This window comes from Monodon monoceros, unplaced genomic scaffold (assembly GCF_005190385.1).
Source record: "Monodon monoceros isolate NGI ecotype Baffin Bay Population unplaced genomic scaffold, NGI_Narwhal_1 Super_Scaffold_10, whole genome shotgun sequence".
In the NCBI taxonomy this organism is placed as follows: Eukaryota; Metazoa; Chordata; class Mammalia; order Artiodactyla; family Monodontidae; genus Monodon; species Monodon monoceros.
In genome coordinates, this window is record NW_021703766.1 from 57,175,672 (window position 1) to 57,184,647 (window position 8,976).

Consider the following 8,976-nt stretch of genomic DNA (forward strand, 5'->3'; position numbering starts at 1 on the left):
CACCCTGGTTCTGAACAAGTGCATGTTTCGGGCTGAAGGCTTTCTTGAATTCTCCCCAGCTGTAATGACTTTCTCTGCTTTGTAAAGTTGCCTCACGCTGGGCAATCTTGTTTGGCTTCTCCCTGGTGTGAGTGATCTGTTGCTGGAGATGTCCCAAGGTGGCCAGAAAGTCTTTCCCTACTTCCTCACAGGTAAAGGGCTTCCTTGACACATGGCATTTGAAGCTCTTCACAAAAAAGGCCCTGACTACAGCGTTTCTGAAGGATTTCTCTTCCATCTCCTGTTTCTGGTGTTTCTGGAGGTTTGCACTAAAATGATATCGTTTCATACATATTCTACACCTGAACACTTTCTGGCTGTGTTGTGTTTCTTCATGCTCAGCCAAGTGAAAAATACTTCTCAAGACCAGACTACACGTCTCACTGGAGTAGTTCTTCTGGGAAAACAAAGGTGGCTTAGGAGTCCAGGCCTGTGATACGCTTATAGAAATGCTTTGTTGAAAGGGTGCTTCTGCATCCTTTGCTCCACAGCAGCAACATGAATGCAAATAAATGATGGTGAAACACACGCAAATAAACATGTTGACTTTATAGGAAGGGGGCAACATCATCATAAAGGTAATGTGTCACATCTAGGAAGGAGTCTACAGGATGCTTTTCCAGAAAGGAGATTTGTAATTCCACTGGGGAAGTGGCTACTAGGCATGAATGTGCCTCTAAGGCAAAAGAATGATACACTACACCAGGGGAAGGACATTAGGATAGGGTGCAGCACCAAGTAGAGAGGCATATTCTAGAACTTGTTCATATGCCAGAGGATTCCTGCAGGACCTATTCTGCTAGTGACGTGACACTGTGTAGAAGCATATGTCCAAACCCAGCAGAAACCAACTACAGTAGAATAGCTGCTGTTCAAGGCCAATTTAAGGATGTGTGGACACCTCATAGCACATGCGGACCAAAGCTGCAGAGCAGGAGAGGAGGAGATATGAGAGTAATGGCTGAGATTTGAAGTCCAGAGACATGGGTCTTGTCCCTGGGCTGGAAGTCAGAGTAGATATCACAGTGAAGTAAAACTGACTAGTCAGCACAGGCTTAACAGTGGGAAAGGGAAGTACACATGGGCTGTGGTGTGGGCAACAACCAAAAACATACTGGCTAAATGAGAAACATTCCTGGTATGATCTGAACACAGTACTGATGTCACACCCTCCAGGTTCACCAGGGCAAGGTACTTGTGAGTTCACCTTGCAGCCTTGGCTATTGAGAATCCCTACAATCTTTGGTGTCCCTGACCTCAGCTGACAGCTGCAGAGCCACTACATGGCTGGTCCCTTCTGACAGCCCAAACTGCCACACCCCACCTAGCCAGTGATCTTGTAACCAACTCAAGTTAAGGTCTTTCCCTATCAAAACAAGTCTGAAAATCCGGATGATGTGACTGATCCATCAAATGCAGAAACATGAAAAAAAGGCTCCAAGAAACATGGAATATCAAGGAAACAAGACATCACCAAAGGAGCGTAAGTTTCCAACAAGTGAACCCAAAGAAATGCATATCTATAAACAACTGGACAAAGATTTCAAAATAAATGTTTTAAGGAAGCTCCAGGAGAACACAAACAGAAACTCAATGAAACCAGGAAAAAAAATACACAAACAAATCAACACGTTCCAAGAATGGGAGTTCCTTGGCAGTCCAGTGGTTAGGGCTTCACACTCCCACTGCACGGGGTACAGGTTCCATCCCTGGTCAAGGAACTAAGATCCCGCATGCCACACAGTGCATCCAAAAATAACAAACAAACAAACAAAAAAACCCAAGAAGTTCCGAGATAGAAAAAAAAAAGGAAAAGGAATTAAATTTTGCAGCTGAAGAACACAATGAATGAAATGAAAAATACAACAGAGAACAGCAAACTTGATCAAGCAGGAGAAAAGTCTGTGACCTTGATTCAGGTGATTTGAAATTATCTAGCCAGAGGGAAAAAAGACTGAAGAAAGCCTATGTAAATTATGGGATACCATTAAGAGAAATAATATTCGTATTGTGGAAGTGCCACAAGAAGTGACAGAGAAAGGAGCAGAAAGCTTATTTAAATAAAAAATGGTGGAAACAATCAACCAAATCAAGAGAGAGGTGTGGACATGCAGGTACATTATGTGCATAGGTCCCCATCCAGATTCAATCCAACAAGATCTTCACTGAGATACAGTGAAATGAAAGCTTGAAAAGTCAAAGACAGAGAATTTTGAAAGCAGTAAAAAAAAATCCCATAACATATAAGAGAAGCCCTGTAAGGCTATAAGCACATTTCTCAGCAGAACCCATGCAACCTAGGAGAGAGTGGGACATTAAATTCAGAATGCAGGAGAAAAAAAACCTGGCAACTAAGAAATACTTTATCTGGCAAAGCTGTCCTTCAGAAATGAAGGAGTGATAAAAACTCTCCTGCACAAACAAAAGCTGAGACAGTTCATCACCATTCAACCTGCCTTACCAGAAATGCTAAACGGAGCTTTTCAAGCTGAAAAGAGAACACTAATAAGTAACAGGTAGATACACAAAAATATAAAGCACAGTGGTAAAGGTTAAGTATATACTCAAATTCAGAATATGCTAACACTGTAACATGGTGGTGTGGTAATCATTTAATACTAGTATAAATGACAAAAGACAAAAATATTAAAAATTACTACAGCCACAATTATTTCTTAATAACTACAAGTATAAAAAATATACGCTGTCACACCAAAAACATAAATGCAGGGACTTCCCTGGTGGCGCAGTGGTTAAGAATCCGCCTGCCAATGCAGGGGACATGGGTTCGAGCCCTGGACTGGGAAGAACCCACATGCTGTGGAGCAACTAAGCCCGCGTGCCACAACTACTGAAGCCCACATGCCTAGAGCCCATGTTCTGCAACAAGAGAAGCCACTGCAATGAGAAGTCTGCACACTGCAACAAAGAGTAGCCCCCACTCACTGCAACTGGAGAAAAAAGCTCACGGGCAGAAACGAAGACCCAACACAGCCAAAAATAAAAATTTTTTTTTAAAATGTAGTGCTTCCCTCATGGCACAGTGGTTGAGAGTCCACCTGCCGATGCAGGGGACACGGGTTCGCGCCCTGGTCCAGGAGGATCCCACATGCCACAGAGCAGCTGGGCCTATGAGCCATGGCCACTGGGCCTGCGTGTCCGGAGCCTGTGCTCCACAACGGGAGAGGCTACAACAGTGAGAGACCCATGTACCACACACACAAAAAAGCAAATGTAAATGCAAAAGGGGTGAGATACTAAAAGGGGATTTTTCCCCTTTTATTTATTTATTTTTATTGAAGCATAGTTGATTTACAATGTTGTATTAATTATTGCTATACAGCAAAGTGATTCAGTTATATATATATATATATATATACGTTCTTTTTTAAAATATTATTTTCGTTTATGGCTTATCAGAGGATACTGAATATACTTCTCTGTACTATATGGTAAGACTTTGCTGTTTATTCATTCTATATTTAAAAGCTTACACCTGGGAATTCCCTGGTGGTCCAGTGGTTAAGAATCCACCCTCCAATGCAGGGGACATGGGTTTTATCCCTGGTTGGGGAACTAAGATCCCACATGCCACAGGGCAACTAAGACCGCGTGGCTCAACTAGAGACCCTGCGTGCCACAAATTATAGAGCCCATGCACTCTGTAGTCTGCATGCCACAACTGTACAGCCCGCATGCTCTGGAGCCCGTAATCACAAATAGAGAGAAGCCTGTGTGCCACAACAAAGATCCCATGTGTCGCCATTAAGACCCAACGGAGCCAAAATAAACAAACAAATAAATAAATTTTAAGGAAAAAACAGCTTACACCTGCTAACCCCAACCTCCCACTCCATCCCTTCCCCAACCCCCTCCCTCTTAGCAACCACCAGTCTGTTCTCTATCTCTGTGATTCTGTTGCTGTTTCATAGATAGGTTCATTTGTGTCATATATTAGACTCCATATATAAGTGACATCATATGGTATTTGTATTTCTCTTTCTGATTTACTTCACTTAATATGATAATCTCTAGGTCCATCTATGTTGCTACAAATGTCAAACTTCCTTCTTTATGGCTGAGTAGTATCCCATCGTATATGCTACGTTGGCCAAAAAGTTCGTTTGGGTTTTTCTATAAGATGTTATGGAAAAACCTGAATGAACTTTCTGTCCAACCCAATATATATCAGATCTTTTTAAACCATTCATCTATTGATGGGCATTTAGGTTGTTTCCATGTCTTGGCTATTGTGAATAGTGCTGCTATGAACATTTGGGTGCATATATCTTTTTGAATTATAGTTTTATCTGGATATATGCCCAGGAGAGGGATTGCTGGATCATATGGTAATCCTTTTAGTTTTCTGAGGAACTTGCATACTGTTTTCCACAGTGGCTACACCAACTTACATTCCCAACAACAGTGTAGGAGGGTTCTAGAATGGGACTTTCTGTATAAAACTGACATTAAGTTTTTATCAGCTTAAAATACTGTTATGTTTCATGAAAACCTGATGGTAAACACAAAAGCAAAAACCTACAGTAGATACGCAAAAGAGAAAGAGAAAGGAATCAAAGAACACTGCTACCAAAAACCATCAAATCACAAAGGAAGAAAGTGAGAAAGAAAAAAAGGAACTAAGGAACTACAAAAATTAACAATATGGCAATTAGAAAGTCCTTACAAAATTCTCTCCATTCAGAAGACACACAGTGACTGAGGATAAAGCCTTCAAGAGACTCACATCAGCTTTAAGGACACAAATAGGCTAAAAGAGAAGGAATCGGAAAAAAAACTCCATACAAATGGAAACCAAAAAACAGTAGCTTATACTTATAAATAGTCTACATTTAGACAAGAAAAATAAACTTCAACTCAAAACCTACCACAAGAGACAGAAAAAGTCATTAAATAATTATAAAGGTGTTGACTCATCAAGAGAACAGAACATATTATAAGTAATATGCATCTAACACCAGAGAACTTAAATGTATAAGGCAAACACTAAGAAAGTGGAAAGTAGAAAAGAAAGCAATGAAATAGTATTAGCAGACTCCAATACCCATCTTTTGAGAAAGGGTAGATTAATCAAATAGAAAATCAATAAGGAAATATTTAATGACATTTTAGCTCAAACATTGACCAAATACTGAATGGAACTTTAGACCACCTCAACCTAACAAACACACACAGAACATGCAATTCAACTACAGCAGAATACATTCTTTTCAAGTGGACACAGAACACTCTCTACGAAAGATCATATGTTAGGTCACAAATCAAGTCTTAACACATTTAAGAAGACTGAAATCATATCAAGAATCTTATGCAGCCATGAGGGTTGGAAACTACAGATCAGTAACATAATATATTTGTGAATGTGGGAAAGTTCAAACATATATGAACATTAAACAACACATTCCTGGGACTTCCCTGGTGACGCAGTGGATAAGACTTCATGCCCCCAGTGCATGGGGCCCGGGTTCAATCCCTGGTCAGGAAACTAGATCCAACATGCATGCCACAACTAAGAGTTCATATGCCACAACTAAGGAGCCCATGTGCCACAACTAAGGAGCTGGCAAGCCTCAACTAAGGAGCATACATGCTGCAACTAAGACCCCATGCAACCAAATAAATAAATAAATGAATATTTTTAAAAAAACACACCACATTCCTGAACCATTAATGTGTTGAAGAAAAAAATCAGAAGGAAAAGTAAAATTATCTTGAGACAAAGTAAAATGGATCAAAACATGCCAAAACTTATGTGATGCAGCAAAAGAATTTCTAAAAGCAAATCTGATAGCAATAAATGCCTATATTAAGGAAAAAGAAAAATCTAAAATACACAAACTCACTTTACACCACAAGGAACTAGGAAAACAAACAACTAAGCTCAAATATAGAAGGAAGGAAATAACAAAGGTCAGAGCAGAAATAAAATACAGACTGAAGAAACAATAGGAATGTTAACAAAGCTGAGAGCTGGTTTTTGAAAAGAATCAAAATTTACAAACCTTCAGCTACATTAAATTAGAAAAGAGGAGACTCAAATAAATGAAATCAGAAATGGAGGAGATATTACAACTGATATTATAGATATACAAAGATCATAAAAAACTATAATGAACAATTAAGTGCCAACAAACTGGATAAAGTAGAAGAAATTCTTTGAAACAAACAACCTAGCAGCACTAAATCATGAAGAAAAAAATCTAAATAGGCCAGTAACAAGTAAGGAAACTGAATCATCAATCAAAAATCTCCCAACAAGCTAAGCAACAAGGATATATTTTACAGCACAGAGAAATACAGCCATTGTTTGCCATCCTTCCTTCCTTCCTCCCTCCCTCCCTCCCTTCCTTGGGTCTTCATTGCTGCATGCGGGCTTTCTCTAGTTCTGGTGAGTGGAGGCTACTCTTTGGTGCAGCGTGCAGGCTTCTCATTGCGGTGGCTTCTCTTGTGGCAGAGCACGGGCTCTAGGTACACAGGCTTCAGTAGCTGTGGTATGTGGGCTCAGTAGTTGTGGCACACGGGCTTAGTTGCTCTGCAGCATGTGGGATCTTCCCAGACCTGGGCTCAAACCCATATCCCCTGCACTGGCAGGTGGATTCTTAACAACTGCACCTACACACTGCAACAAAGAAGCCCATGCACCTAGAGCCCATGCTCCACAACAAGAGAAGCCACTGCAATGAGAAGCCCGCTGACCACAATGAAGAGTAGCCCCTGCTAGCCACAACTAGAGAAAGACTGCACACAGCAACGAAGACCCCATGCAGCCAAAAATAAATAAATAAATTAAAAAAAAAAAAAAAAAGATGCCCACTGTCCTCATTTCTATTCAGTACTGTTCTGGAAGGCCTACCCAGGAGACTTGGTCAAGAGAAAATGGTAATAATAATAAAATCATAAAAGAAGTAAAACTGTGTCTGCAGAAGGCATGAGCTTATATATAGAGTACCCTAAAGACTCCCCCCTAAAACTGTTACAAATATTAAACAAATTCAGTAAAACTGCAGGATACAAAATCAATATGCAAAAATCAGTTGCATTTTTATAAACTAAGAATGAAATATTGGAATAAGAAACTAGGAAAGCAATCACATTTACAATATCAAAACCAATAAAATACATATGAATAAATATAACAAAGGAAGTAAAAGATCTGGACTCTGAAAATTATAAGACACTGATAAAAGCAAGTGACACAAATAAATGAAAAGATATCCAATGTCCTTGTATAGGAAGAATTAATAATGTTACAATGTCCACACTACCCAACACGATACACAGATTCAATGCAATTCCTTTCAAAATCACAATGCAATTTTTCACAGAAATAGAACATGAATCCTAAAGTTCATATGGAGCCACAAATGACCTCAAAGAGCCAAAGAAATCTTGAGCAAGAAGATCAGAGCTGAAGATATCAAACGTCCCAATTTTGAAATACATTGTGAAGCTGTAGTAATCAAAACAGTATGGTACTGTCATAAAAACAGACACATAGAGGAATGGAACAGGATAAAGTACCCAGGAAAAAGTCCCAAACATATATGGTAAACTAATCTTTGACAAGGGTGCAAAGAACACAGGATGGGGAAAGGACAGTCTCTTCAATAAAAGATGTTGGGAAAACTGGATATTCACATGCAAAACAATAAAACTGGACCCCTACTACTAATAATAATTAACTCAGAGTAGATTGAAGAGTTAAACAGAAGACATGAAAATGTCAAACTCCTTGGGGGAAAAAAACAGAGAATACGCTATGTGACAGTTGTCTTGGTAATGACTTTTTTTTTTTTTAATACAACATGAAAAGTACAGGGAAAAAAATAACAAGTGAAACTGCATCAACCAAAAAAGCTTTTCTGCATAGCAAAAGAATCAAAAAAAAATAGGGCTTCCCTGGTGGCGCAGTGGTTGAGAGTCCGCCTGCCGATGCAGGGGACACAGGTTCGTGCCCCGGTCCGGGAAGATCCCACATGCTGCGGAGCGGCTGGGCCCGTGAGCCATGGTCACTGAGCCTGTGCGTCCGGAGCCTGTGCTCCGCAACGGGAGAGGCCACAACAGTGAGAGGCCTGCGTACAATCAATCAATCAATCAATCAATCAATCAATAAATAAATAAATAAATAAATAAATAAATAAAAATGCCGCCTACAGAATGGGAGAAAATATTTGCAAGCTATGTACCTAATAAAGGGATAATATTTTAAACATGTAATGTACTCATACAAATCAGCAGAAACAGAATAATGTGATTAAAATATGGGCAGAGGGTCTTAACTAAGCAAACTGTCTCTTGGTGTGCTCTCCCACTTGCTGTTGTGTTATGTCTCTAGCAATAAACTTTGTACCTGTTTTTACAAAAAAAAATATATATGGGCAGAGGATCTGATTAGGCATTATTCCAAAGATGATATACAAATGGCTAACAAGTATATGAAAAATTGATCTTCCTCACTAATAATCAGGGAAATGTAAATCCAAACCACAATGAGATATTACTATATAACTGTTAGGATGGCTATCATCAAAAAGTCAAGAGGGTGGGATGAATTGGGAGATTGGGATTGACATATATACACTATTGATACTGTGTATAAAGTAGGTAACTAATGAGAACATACTGTATAGCACAGGTAACGCTACTCAATGCTCTATGGTGACCTAAATGAGAAGGAAATCCAAAAAATAGGGAATACATGTATATGTATAGTTGATGCACTTTGCTGTACAGCACAAACTAACAAAATACTGTAAAGCAACGATACTCCAGGAAAGAAAGAAAGAAAAATAGAGAGAAAGAGAGACAGAGAGAGAGAGGAAGGAAGGGAAGAAAGAAAGAAAGAAAGAGAGAGACAGAGAAAGAAAGAAAGGAAGGAAGGAAGGAAGGAAGGAAGGAAGGAAGGAAGGAAGGAAG